Source organism: Thermobia domestica, chromosome 14 (assembly GCF_964235325.1).
Source record: "Thermobia domestica chromosome 14, izTheDome1.hap1.1, whole genome shotgun sequence".
Taxonomy (NCBI): domain Eukaryota; kingdom Metazoa; phylum Arthropoda; class Insecta; order Zygentoma; family Lepismatidae; genus Thermobia; species Thermobia domestica.
This window is the reverse complement of record NC_137467.1, coordinates 101,349,636-101,365,150: the sequence shown is the minus strand read 5'-3', so window position 1 is coordinate 101,365,150 and position 15,515 is coordinate 101,349,636.

The following is a 15,515-nucleotide window of genomic DNA, read 5'->3' as shown; positions in this document are numbered from 1 at the left end:
ATCAGAACAAGATACGCTCCGAAACACCAGAAAACATGGACAAAATAGGAAGTTATGATTTAATTGTTTTGAGACGCGGTATATATAGGTTTGAAAGGTAGCTGAATACGAATCTAATATCAAATGTTTACAAATCAAAATGGCGGATGCAAACATGGCGGACACAATTTACAAAAAAGCAAGCTATGGATCTAAAATTTGGTATGTAGATACATTCGACGTCGCTATGAATAAATCGGATACCAAAAATATAACATTCAAAATGGCGGATCCAGTATCGGACAAAATACAAAACACTGCTATGGAACTGAAAGCAAGTAGATAAAGATTTTCGTGGTCGCGGGGTACGAATCCAATGCTAAAAGTGCAAAAGGCAATATGACGAATCCCATATGGCGGACAAAATGTGCAAAACTACAGAATGGACGTATATGTATCGAGACGAACCTGGGCTCCGTCTCGATTTAGAAAAGCACATCACGGTCTCGAATTAGAGACAAGACCGAGACAAGATCGAAATTACTCTCGATGTCAGTACCATTCCTACTACGGAAAGTGGACATTTGTCATACATATTTCGCACATGTGTACACGGCATAATGTGAAACCGGAAAGACAGTTATGGAAGCATAACGATATTTTAAACACGCACTTTTCACTGTCATTGTTCGGATCTTCAGATGGTACCTGCCAATAGTTGCAACGTACCCTACAGGCGCCATTCTTGTGAGATATTACAATTGTAAAGTATAATGGATGTGAACTTTTCAACGATATATAACACATGCCAATCCCCGCGTATCTATTCGGGGGCGGAGGAGGGAGTTGGTAGTAAAATAATTATTGTTTATGATTGCAATCTGTTCGTATCATAAAACTTTCATATGCGCTACAAAACCTGCCCTGCATTCTGTGCCTCAATTTCGGCATGATTGTATAGCAAAACACGCTCTCTGTTTATTGTAAAACATCATCTGCCCCAATTTGCCACCTTATGTACTATAGATATTTTTGTACTATATGCCTAAGAATAACATATGTCTGTTCTGTACATTTTTTTCATTTTTCGTCCTCCACATTGGATCCGTCATATACCATTTTGCACTTTTTACATTCAATTCGTACTCAGCGACCACTTAAACATCTATCCAATTTCAGTTCCATAGCAGTGTTTTGCATTTTTTCGCCATATTGGATCCGCCATTTTGAATTTTACACTTTCCGGTATCCGATCCATACATAGCTGTGTCAAGTGTTCCCATGTACCCAATTTTAGATCCATACCTTGTTTTTTTTTTTTTTTTTTTTTTGGTAATTTGTGTCCGCCATATTGGATCCGTCATTTTGATTTATAACATTTCGATTAGTAACACTTAGATTCGTATTTAGCTACCTTTCAAAACCTATATATACCGCGTCTCGAAACAATTACATCACAGCTTCCTATTTTGTCCATGTTTTCTGGTGTTTCGGAGCGTGCCTTTTTCTGATTTTCAAATGGTCGCCACGCCCCCTACAGGCCCCATTCAAACGAGATATTTTACATGTGAGGTATACTCGGTGTGGCCCTTCCAACAATATATAACGCATGCAGATCCCCTTGTACTACTTCATGTGCTTCCCTAGTGAATCTTCTCCCACTATTACTGACGAGCCAGATTTTCCAAGATTTGCTGCGATTAAGACAACTAAAGTGTCTGCATCTCTAGGTGATTGATGTAAGGTACAAAAAGATTTCTCGAGATATTTCGTCAGATGTGATATCAATTCGGATTTGTTCTTTGTGTTAGAAATTACTTCCTTTTCAGATAAACGAAGAACAACGAAAGAGTTAGTTGGTGAAACTGTAACACGTGCTAAATTTTAATGAAAATATATAGTTTTGATCAGCAAATAATTAGTTTGTATTTAGTTATAACGAAGCAAAGCTTCTACTTGTGGAAAAAAGAACAACTTGGATGTTATTCTCAACAATTACGCGTATTCATGTCTTTTTGTGTGTTTGTGTGTGTGTGTGTGTGTTCATGCTCAGTGTTTTACCATGTCCATCATCTTAACCAATCAAATACAATACATCTTTTCTGTAGTGTTTCGTGATAAAGCTCTCAGTTTGCTCGTATAATTGGCCGCAAAAATTACGGAAAACCAACAACTAGAGTTTTCGGACTGTTTTAGTATAATATCAATACACATAACGTATTCCAACAGGTTTAATCTTTTTAAAAAAAGCTTTAAGTTTGATCGATTTTTGTCGTAATTGCACTGGACTAGGGCTATTTATTCAAAAACGGCGGAAAACCAACAACTGGAATTTTTTGTGAGATAACATCAGTAAAACATATTTCAATAGGTTTCATTTTCTTTTTAAAATGTTTATCTCAAACACTATTTTCAATGGACACATAGGCCTACATACCGAAATAGAGTGCGAAAGTCTACTTTCAGGGTTCTTGCGCACCCCCTGTCGACAAGACTGTTTATGACCTATTTATTAAACTATCTCCACTTCCAAACCTGTTGATACTTACCAGAAATTGCAATGAAAAGCCGTCAAAAATCACTAAATATCTTTTCCTTCATGTTAAATAATTCATTCATATGTTTCTACAGAAATTGTGCGCAATCCAATGACGTTTGAAGCTTCATTGCGCATCTCCGACATTGTATATAGTGACGATATATACATCGTTCTAAAACTTATGGAATTTCCAACAACTTTTATTCGAGCACTTTTTTCATATTTGTACTCTGTTAAGTTGTATGAGGCAATGAAAATAATATGTCCCTTAATACAGATCCCAATTTTTCACTTGATCCTAGAGTTATGCAAAAATGATTACTTGGGGAAAAGTGATGATAACTTGTTACATTGCCTATAATATTAGAAGTATAATAAAGAAATAATGATCCTTCTACGTTAATTAGTTTAGAAGTTATGTGTCATAAACTAAGTGCATGTGAGAAATCCAAGATGGCAGACTATTTATTCAAAATGGCGGAAAACCCGCAACTGGGTTTTTGGGATTTTCTGGAGGTTAATGAGGAAGATATCACGAACAAATTCCAGAAGGGCCCATCTTTTTTATTCTAAATGTCTAGGTTTGGCCCGTTTTTGATGTAATTTAACTGGACTATATATAATGTAGGCGAGAGACAGCATCCTTGTCGAACTCCGACTCCAGTTACATTCTTGCAGCAACTTTTTCAATTGTTCTTCCAGACAATTTAGAATTCGATTGTTTAGAATTCGAAGCAAAATTTTTGTTGCATGTCGTCCGTTAAATGGTCTTAATAACAACGCAGAAAAGAAATAATGGCACATTTACCGTTGAACAATTCGCGAAGACACTATATCGCGCGAGAAAAGTTTTCACGTTCAAACTGAACAAATTTTGCACTCTAACTGGCTGTGCGCAGAAAAACATATCCCATCTTACACGTTTGTATCCACGATCACCGATCCGTTCCCGTTCAACACTTCCCTCCACTTCTGGACTTTAGAATTAGACGTGCTGCGAGACTTCTCCCAAAAATATGACATATTTACGCGTCGAACAGACAAAAGAAGTAATTACACAGAACATTAACAGGCAAATGAAAGAAACCACCAGGAGATCGAAGTAAATCTTACAACTTTGGCCTATTTATATGCGTTGAAGCGATAACAAATAAGCTAAAAACATATTGTTAAAAAGTTAAAAAAAAAAAGATAACCTTTGGTTTAGCTAAACTGGAAAGCGTTTTCGGCAAATCAAGTGGTGTACATACAAATATCAATTTTTTGTATATATTTAGTACCAACAATGGCATCTTTTTGCACTTAACATCATTGAAAATAAATAAAAGTTTTTTGGTTCACCCTAATGAATAATGTAGAATGAATAAATTTCAATACTTAATACTACATAGAATAATGACGAGAAATGAATATTACTGTATCCCCAAACTTTATCTCGCAAATAGAATCAAAGAAATTTAAAGTAAAATGTTATGGAAGCATGATGCTGGTCGTTGTATTGTAGGGATGTTACAGTTGGTCTCTTACATACGTAATAGAGTAACAAAGAATGAGACACAACTTTCATTTTCATAGTTAAAGGTCCTACGATTATGCTTTCTAGCCTAAGGGAGACGGACGATTAAGGCAAGCGAATGATGATATAATGATTCGCGAAATAAGAATGGGGGAGGAGACAAGAGTATCCTGAGAGAACCCACGCACATGATGCTGTCCATAACAAACTTACTTGGAGGGAGATCTAACCAGGGACCACACACATTATCACTAAGCCACTGTGCCCAAGAACAGTTTTGGGGAAAATGTTTGAAGCAAAAGTTGACGAAATAAGAAATGAATTTATTGAACTACACAGTCTTGAGCTTAATGAAACTTTGCTTAAATCCACATTTTGGTTAGAAAGTTGTTCGAAAATCATTTATCAGGGGAAGGTCATCTTCCAACTTAAGCCTTAAAACAAATTAGTGATTCTGCTAGAACTGGTATCAGACTTTCTGGGTCAGTCAAATACGTAAACAAGTAATTACTGAGGTCAAGAAGTGAGCTGTCCAAATAATTTATCATCGGATTATATATCGTGGATACTCTGTCTCTATATATATATATACAATTTCTGACAGCTAATAAATAGAAATAACATTAATTCACATTTATTTCCTGCATGTTCTCTATATATAACGAATGGTTACTTTTACTGAATAATAAAACTATTTTTAATTTTATATTAATCATTGTCAATTATGATGACGGGTTTTCCGTATCAAAAATAATCAAAATTGACAAACAAGTATGTACTTGCTAGTCTACTCCAATCCCTCATGACCATTCTTCTATATAAGATATCCAATGTGTACGTTCTAGAATATACCTGGTCGATAGCAAACCTATTGATTCGGAGTTAAGATTGGTTGGAGGAGGAGAAAGGAAGGGAAAACACACATCAATCAGAAACAAAAAAAAGTTTCTCTTTTGTTTGTTTATTTTATTGCATATGCCCAACGCGTTTTCTAAATGTCCTTGTTTATTTCTATCTATTGTGCAACAAGAAACTGTCACATATTGTGATATATTGCGTGCACAGCTTACTCTTACTGCTTTTTCAGCTGATGGCAAGCTAATGGTTTTCCGAATACATGAACAAAATAAACAAAACGAAAAAAAATACGTTCCTGTCTTTCCAAATCACTATTTCTAGTGACGTGGACAGAATAGCAAGCATTTTCTGGGAAAGAACGCTCCGAATAAAAAGAATGATTGACAGCATCCAGAAGAGTAATATGAGTTGAGTGACTGATTGGAAAGTTCTGTCCCTTCTCCCTCCCTACCTCTCTAATTCCTCGTTTTTCCTACTCCCTTCTCTTGGTTTCAGCACATAGCCATGACTGTCTGTCTGACGATGCATGGAAGTAGATCTTGAACTTTTCTACAAAATTGAGACTCACTTACCAGAATTGAACACATAAAGAATTAATAAAACTTATCTTCCCAACTTAGATTAAATTAGTGGAGGAGTTAGATACAAATTGCTAAAAGATGTTTTACATTTTACATTTATAAGAATACGACAGTTTTAATTTAAAACGACCACTGCTGAAATAATAAATTTAATATGGGTAGCTTATAGTATATTATCGTTGTTTAAGTTGATACTGCAAAATATCTTAAGAAATGAGGATGAGACGAAAAATATGTTCCAATAAAAAGTTAATATTTTGGAGGGAGAAATTTAACTCTAATAAAATTCTCACTTTTCTGGGGTTGGGGTGGAGGTAACTGAAAACTTAAACAGTGACCCGGGTTACAAAAATTCTCAGCCTACCTATGAACGGAGCAGAAGAATTTACTGATGTTGTTATTTTTGAACATAGTTCTCTGACAGGTCAACACATATTGTTCATCGATGTTCAAATGCGTTAATGCCGCTGGTAAAAAATAATGTCTCAAAGGCGTGTAAAATGTCATCTACGGGATGCATGACATCATCATCAGTGTCAAAATGAGTACCTTCCAACTTCTTTTTGAGCTTCGGAAAGAGATGAAAGTCAGAAGGTGACGCAAATTAGGCAAAAAAGAGAAAAAAGTGTGTAGGGGACCAACCGTGAATCGTGAATTGCTGCCATTGCAATGACTGACTTGTGGCTAGGGGCATTGTCTTGATGGAAAAGCACATCCGCTGTCAGTTTCCCACGACACTTTTACCAAATAATATCATTTAGCTGTTATGGAAAACCTGCATAGTGCTTCCTAGTCCCTATTCACCTCTTTGGAAAAAGTTTTAAAGTTTTAACTTATATAAAGTCAATATTAAAACTGAAAACCACCGATTTCTACAACTTTTACTTTCAGTAGGAGCATGAAAGTTGAGATTGAATATATTCTTGCGACTCTGAATTCATATGTGCTACAACTGTTGCCACCTCATCCAATTCCAGATTGAAGTATGATATCAAGTCAAAGTGAAAGGAGACAACTACAGTAATATGTATTTAATATTTGGTCAGAATATCATTTCTGGTACTCCTAGCTGTAGTTTCCCCATGTGATGATGATATCCCAGTGATTAGATGGCAGTCTTTCATGATATTATGTGAATCGTCTGTACGAAAAGTGTGGCTATTTCCAATGTAAATTTGCTGTAGTACATACACCATAGGTACATTGGAGCAATAATGATACGCGGAAATGAAATCACATATGTGGTCTACCATCGATAAAAAGGTAGTCAAAGTTCTTGTCATAGCCACGAGGTTTACGTACTACTATAGGAATAATCTATCAAAGCAATCGAAACCAAGAACTCGAGCACATCTTATTTAAGAACAATAAGTTTTCTCTATTTAGATAAATCCTTAGTGCACAAGAACAGTCACCAAGATCCAATTGCAAAATAATAATAACATATCCAGTTCGGATAAATAATGAGACTAAACTAACATCCCATCCGATCATTAGCCACCAACTGCAAAGGAAGTCACCTAAGATACAATACATATTTTATCCGCACTAAAAAAAATTTCAATACTACAGAACACGTAGAATATGATATTGGCAAACAGATAACTGTGCTCTCCCACTTTAGATAGGCCCTAAACATAGATTTGTAAAATTTACAAAAAAAAAAAAAAAAAAAAAAAAAAGACCAACGTCCCAAGCAGCACACCGACGTCAAAAAGACGTGGTTTTTTTGGTGTAAAACACCGTAAAATACACCGAACATGACGTGATTTACACGTCTTTTCCCACGTGGAAATGTCCGGGAATATGACGTGATTTTTATGACGTCTTTTACACGTCATAGAATATGACGTGATTTTTATGACGTCTTTTATACGTCATAGAATATGACGTGATTTCTATGACGTCTTTTACACGTCTGGGGGGTTCTCGAAATGAGGCAGCGAGAAGCAAAGGGGTGTAAGTGACATTTGCAATAAAGTATGGATAACTTAAAAATGGATTCTGCACAGCTAAATATACAAACTGAATGGTGAAACCCGTCGCAGTCCAATAGAATGTCTACCCGTGAATGCTCTACGCCGAACTTCATTATGCAGTTTGTATATTTTGCTGTGCAGAACCCATTTTAGACACATACATACTCTATTGAAAATGTCACTTACAACCCCTTTGCTTCTCGCTGTCTCAAATGTGATGAAGGTCTGACAGGATTGTTCAGTTCCAAATGTCAAAACCATTAGAAATTGATGTGCATCCGCAGTTTTGACATTAGGAATCTCAATCCATGTACTACCTCGTTTATTCGCCACACTTTTCAGGCTATTTCTCACCCCCTATTCAACCGATTTGCACCAAAGTTAAGGTTTAGGCTACTAGGGCTACCTAGTTTTGTCCCTGTAAATTTAAAACAGATCGGTTGAATAGTAGTTGAAACAAATAACCCTTAAACTGTGACGGATAATGGAGATCCTACTATACATGGATTGAGATTTCTAATGTCAACACTGGATACACATTAATTTATGATGATTTGCACATATGGAACTGAATAATAATAATAATATCTACTCTAAAACACACAGCTTACAACACATTTCTAAAAACATGATCAATAAGAAAAAATCATACTTTTTCTTTCTTCTTAACTCCGCTTTTTTTTTTTTTTTTTTTTTTTGACAGTGATGAACTGGTCTCTAACCGCAACAGTTTTCTTGGGTAAAAAAAAGTCGACGAATAAGAACTGGACAACGATTATTATAAGTAAAACCAATAATGAAAATAAATTTATCCTTGTGACTGCTGCTTGATTTTTCACCATCACTAGACATACAATTGTGTTGTAATGTGCATAATAATTTACAAGATTCTATATCAGATAAGCAAGACCACTGGGTTATTGTAACAAATAACTGATCAGGATAAACCCTAGGAACCCTAACAAGTAAGATCTTGCCACAGCGAAATGCATCACCACCCTCTCTCGAAAGCACACATTGGGGAACGTCAAAATATTGTGGTCTATTTGATTGGTCTGTACCAAGATTTTGGAGATTTCGCTTCTCCGAAGGTTCGTATTATCTATGGATTGGGGATTAGCATATCCAATTGACCACCTCTAGTCTTGTTGATTTCTATTCTTTTTAGTATTTGGATAGTAGCCTATTGAAGAGTATATATTCGCCTCTTAATGTGTGGTATATTTACCTAATATTAAGAAGCGAATATACAATAGCTGTCAAGGAATAATTATATACGTAGTGCTACAGGAAAGAAACGGCAGCGCTTGCTCCACGAAAGGATAAATTTAAAGGCATACATTAAAAAGAAAACCGAGACGCGTTGGAAAAATTAAAAAAGAAAAAACTCGAATGTAACTCACCCTTGTCAAAAAAAAAAAAAAAAAACCTACATGACTTTTAATGAGAAGAGACGAAACATGGCAGAAACAAAGAATGAAATGGAAAAATAAAGAATCATTGTACTTACAGTACTAAGAAGAATCCACTCATTTCGGCACTGGAATTTATTCATGTGCATTTACTGGTACCTTTTTCTTAATGAAATTACGGTACAACACGTGCTTCCATAAATTTTATAGCTATCCATTATTGCGCTAGTATGCACAAACATACATACAAACACAAACACCCACATCCACACACACACACTCACAAACACACAAGCACAATGGGTTTTATTGACAGTGCAAAATTTAGGACTAAACAATTATAAATCCAATTTAAGACATCTTTACTTTGGAGGTGAAAAGTTGAAAAAGAAAGTACATCTTAAAATTAATTAATCTCTGAGGGATGAAAGCGAAAAAATATAACCATTAATTTGAATTCTATATTTATTAGTTATATGTACAATGTGCACATTTTTTCGTATAAAATATTATTCATACTATTTGTAATGCAGAAAGAAACACTAATTGTCCATATTATTTGTAATACAAACAAGAAATATGTAGACAATGCATATCTGTTGGTTATAATCTAAAACTTACAGAGATCTTTTAATAATATAAAATAAAAAGAATTAAATTTTCCTATTGATTTCGTATGAACGAAACCACATTTCATAGTTATTAAAAGTACAGAAATGCAGCATCATATCAAAAAACCCTCACGTGCTTAAGTAGGTTAAAAAGGGGGACTGCGATAAGAATCCCACTTCGTCTATTATTTCAGTAGCAGTTTCTTCCATCTTTTAGCTTTCGAAAGAGATGCCTTTACACTGATTTCCAACAAAGCGAGGAGCAGCAGGTCAATATGTTTCGAGAATGCCAAATCCTTTTCATCCTCAAACAACAAGGCAGATGGAAGTGAATATCTTTCTAATAACGTTTTGAAGATTTGTCACAATTGTTCATTTGAAGATCTTATTGATGCTTTATTTTTACTTACGACTATGTCTTTAAGACTAGTTTGCACAACGGGAATTTCGCCCTTTTTCTGCGGTAGTTGAATTTCATCTCCAGCTCTTTGGAAACCAAGCATTGGAGAAAGGTCACTTCTCCTCCCAATGATGACAGATAGGAACACTGAAACAGAAAAATAAAAATAAAAATCATGAACAATCATAGTGCAATGTTTCAGGTAGAGAGAAAAAGGAAAAAAATAATTACAATACCTCATGTGTAACTACAATCAATACGCAATAAAACGATTGGTTACTGTACTCGATTGCATGAAGTCACTTATTCTCAATAATCCACTTTTAACGACCTTCCATACAGCGAAATTAAACTACCATTAATTAAAGTTATTCTGTAATACCTTAACTTTTGATTTTATTGCAGCTGTTAACTCTGATTGTTCAGGAGGATCAAAGAAGTTGGAAGGATATAAGACTTTATATATACACGTACATGAGAAATAATTCTGAAACGCTCATAGAAGGCTACATTACGTATGTGCTCATAATATAAAATGCCACTCCAAGACCAACTTTAGGATGTGAGCTAAAAGTGACGATCAAGTATATCGATACAATATCATAACTGATGCAAAAAAAAAAAAAAAAAAAAAAAAAAAAAAAAATCTTTGAGTTTTATGTCCCACGATTATGTCGTCTAGGCTAAAGGAGACGGTGATGATGAAGAATGAATGAAATGGTGGGTTGAAGAAAGTGGGAGGAAACGGGAGAACCCCGAGGAAATCCACGCACACGGTGTTTGTCCACCACAAAATTCACTTGGCGGAAACTAGGATCATAACTGATGCAGACCAGCATGGTATGAAAGAAAGAACTTTCTAATAATAGAATAATATAGCTACTCATTTATCAAACACAACTAGACAACGATAGAAATTATTATCTTTCACTACTGTTATGTAACCTACAAAAAGAAGTTAAAATTCAGCATTTACATATCGTGACAGAGCTACGCTATCGGATGCAGCAATCTGACAAGCTGCATACAGTTGGAACTAAGCAGTAGAGGTATTCTTCTACTGTCATAAGAAATTTCATCCTGATTGGATACGATTTAGTAAGTTGAATTTATGATGCAAGTCGAAACATGTATTAGCATTTCAAAATATGGCAAAAAATAAAGTGAAAATTACAAACAAAATGGTGTATAACTTTTATATTCCGAAAGATCCCAAACTGAGAGCATAACGCTGGCTCCCTCACTTGTTACTGGAGTAATTTAAAAAGTAAGACTTCTAGGACCAGAATTCTATCACAATCAGTAGAGTGAAAATAGTCACATTATTTGTTTCGAACAGTGTTAGAAGTTGTGGTAATAATAATAATAATAATAAAATATACTTCTCTTTGGTGAAAATTATATATTTTAACCCTCCATTGAGAAATATATTTTCGGGAGGAGTACTTTTACCCATTCAAAAAAAAAAAAAAAAAAAAAAAAAAAAGCGCGAACACAATAACATGTGATATATTCCATATTAGAGCTTTCCTTATATATAAGTACTTAAGTCAAATAAAATAATTGCTGAAGTAATAAAAATCATTAAACAAGGAAATCTTTAAAAATCTAAAATAATAAATAAATAAATAGAGTGTGTCTGAAGAAGACAAGGGTAGTTGCTGAAACAGTTACATTTAAATAAAAGTGGGGCAGTGGTGGCTCGGTGATAAGAGCGTTCACCCCTTGTGTCTGGAGCCCCTGGTTCGATCTCAGCTCACGCCAAGCGGCTCTGTGTTGGACAAACACGGTGTGCGTGGGTTTTCTTGGAGTTCTCCAATTTTTTTCCCACATTCTTCATTCCACCATTTAATTCATTTCTCATCATCACCGTCTCCCTTAGCCTCAGTACCTGATCGTGGAACGTTAAATCGAATACTTCATTTACATAAAAGTATTGCCTTGTTCAGCAATTATTTTATTTTAGTTAAGTAGTAATAAAATATTACTATTTTCTTTTCTTCTTGCTCGGCATTTTCTTACATGTGTATTATAAAATAACATGTCTAAAACTCACCTGTCACACCTTCGGTGTGTAGGTCATCCTCCACAGTGATTATTTCTAGAGCAACTCGACGAGCAGAAAGGGGTGAGAGTCACGGCTTCAAGTTCAGTTAAGAAAGATTCCGTGCTAGGTGGTCTGCTGATCAATTCATCATTTGTAGGAGCATTGGCCACACACTCTGGAAAGTGGGAATACATGCAAGTCTTATCTTTGCAAATAACATGTATTTACAGCTAGGCCTATTACAACGACTAAATACATTTAACATGAAATGTAGCAGTTTAATTTCATGTAAACAGTAAAGTGAGCTTTTTATCATATTTTGTATTTAAAAAAAAAAAAAACCTAAGAGCATATAGAAAGGAAAATGAGTTGGCAAGAAAATATCAGCCATAAATTTTACATGCTTTCTGTTCTGGATATTTTCAGCGTAAAGGACGGTGTGAGAAAGAAATATTTTACAATACTACCAACTACAAGAAAAACAATTACATCCCATTCATTCTGAATATACGTTTTCATAATTATCTTTAAAAGTTAAATTTAAATAAATTACAGGTCGTAATGAACAGAAAAGATTACCCAAACTGTTCTAATGAAACAATTTCTTGTTTTGGACATGCATTACCAATACTGGTACAATTTCGTTCGAAATTAAATTTATATATCAACCCAGAGTCCGAAATCGTGCTAATCTCAGTGCGGGAATGGTTACTTCTTAAATGGAAAGATACGTAAAATAAATATTGACAAACTTGTGGACAGATAGATTTTATGGATTATTGTCTGCCCGTTGTTAAGAAAGCAGGGATCGGATTTGAGAACGCAAAATATCGCATCTTGAAAACAAAGAACACTAATGACTACCTGCGTTTACGAAGGTGGACATTTTCTGAGCAAAGACACCAAGGCAAGTAATTTCTTGCTATGTACTGCTTCATTTAAATTCTGCAATGTAAAAAAAAAATCTTAAATTTATAATACAAGCTTGATAAAATCAAGAGCTCCAACTCTGAGATGGGTTTTATTAAAAAAATATATCCTACTCTGGGAGGGGCAGTCGTCACCTCTGGATCCGCCCCTGTTGTGTACACAGCTTCCTTCTTGCGGCAGCAGATATGTAAACCCCGAAACAATGAGGTATGTTTCTTTTTACTGATGGGGCTGCAATGCCCCAGTGATAGGGCGTTCACTTCTAGTGCGTGGGGTCCCTGGTTCGATCCCAGCTCGTGCCAAGTGGGCTTTGTGGTGAACAAACACCATGTGCCTGGGTTTTCACGACATTCTCCCGTTTTCGCCCACTTTCTTCATACCACCATTTTTCACTTTTCCTTATCACTATCTTCCTTAGCCTCGGTGCCTTATCCTGGGGCGTGAAACTAAATATTTAATTTCATTTCTTTTTAATGATGAGGATGTGGTGTTCTACTTGAAAGCAGGTTTTTGACACAAAGAGACTTCCCTTGTTATTGCACGCATAAATATTAGGGGGATATTCCCTATGTCAATAGCTCGCTAAAATACATCTGACTGGGACCACCACCAGCCCCCAATCACGGACCATTAATAAGACATTTGGTTTCCTTTGAATCGTTTTACGATTAGCAGTGGAACTTATAATAATGTAGTCATGTAGAAGATACTTAACTGAGTTGGAATATATTTTCTTGAAATTTAGTGGCAACATTGATCAGTATCCATCATCACATGCTGGCACAGGAGCCTAGAATGCGATGGAGCTCTCTACTCAATTAATGAACAAAATATTCGAACACTGTCAAAAACCCGTTACATTATTATGATTCCCACACCCAATTCTGTGGCACAGCTACGGTAGCCAAGTGTCTTGTGAGGGTACGTAGGTGCGACAGGACGGTGGTCGCAGTTTGAGAGTGCTCTCAACTGGTGTAATATCCTCCCACTGATTATGCACATATACAATGAGAGCACTACTTTAACAAACGAGTCTATCAACTATACATCGATTTTGTGGATTTTTAAACTAGATTTAAGGCACTAGTGTTACAAAAGGCTAAACAAAACATAAGGGTTACAACTGAGTGAGCCAAGGGGTTAGAACTTCCATCGGTCAGAACTTTGAAGTCATACACGATTTATACCAGCTGGCCACTAAAATGCAGGAATGCTATATAACCGAGTCAGTAGGAGCACAGCAAGAGGGCCGAGCAGCAGCGACGGGACGCGTTCGTAGGGAGCAGGCGCGTCAGCGACGGGAAGTACACGTATAAACGAGGATCGTGGAAGAGCACACTTACATATACGATACTTTCACTGGTCACTTATGCTGTACTGACAGTAATTGTTTTTTTTTTTTCACACCCATTCCTTCACGAAAAATGTTTCTCATAATATTTTACCTACAAATTTTCTATTTGGTAGAACCGTGTGCTCGAGTGAAGCAGAATTTTGAGTGATGGTGAAAGCATTGTAAGTGTAAGTGTGTATAGTTTACGTGTATAGTCTCCGTCGTTGACGTGCCTGCTCCCTACGGACGCACCCCCTCGTTGCCGCTCGGGCCCTCTTGTTGTGCTCGTGCCCAGACTCGAATAGAATGCATTTGTGCTTTTTAGTGGGCACCTAGCAAAAGTTCGTTCGTGTTTTATCACTGTGCTTAATATGCCATACGTCTACTCTGTATTTATACTAACCCCCGTGAAGTAAATCTGCAACTAGTAATGGAGCTCCTCACTTAGTGCATGAAAGCTCTAACCTAACCTGAAAATGTGTCAAAATTTGGTAGAACCGTCTGTTCCAGTAATGCCTCCAAAAGCATACACTTACTGTCATCTCGGCGTATGAGGCCCGGGTTCGATTCCCGGTGGGAGCTGATGTTCGGATTCACGTTAATCAGTAGGCCCACGTCTTATATAGTCTTGCTGCTAAACAGGACGTTAAACTCAAAATCAACTCAACTTACTGTCATCTCGTTCTTTGCTTGTATCCAGCAGTCTTTCGCCTTGGCAAATAGTTCCACAATGCGTGCAGCTTTATTATACGGATCAATTGTATAAGTAGTAGTAGTAGGAACAGGTTAGAAGACCCGCGGAGGTTGGTTGCTCCTGTTCTCGACATGAAATGGGCAAATTAAAGACTTGTCCAATTTTTTTCGTACATTTTACACTCCGTATAGTAAAACTGCACCCCAGAATGACATACTTTCCCATGCATACTCACTCCCATATACGGTTTATTAAGTTTAAACACATACATTATCATTTTACTACCTTCACTATTGATATTTTATATAGTATTCTACCTAAAAATATTTAATTTGGTAGAGGTGTCTGCTAAAGTTAACCTAATGGAGGTATCCTCGTTCTTTCTACGGTATTTTAATACACTGTAATAAGAAACAATAGGCAACGCTGTATGAGAGGAGCTAATACTCAATCTGCTGAATTTTACACAGAATATACCTAGATAGGAATAGGATAGGAATTATACTTACTTGTCTTAAAGATGACTTCTTCACTTAAACACAGAAAACCATCATAACACCACAAAGTTCCATGGCAATTCAGAAATGGCTCACGATTCCCAGCATGCACTGCTCAAACTGCAGTTCCAATACGGAG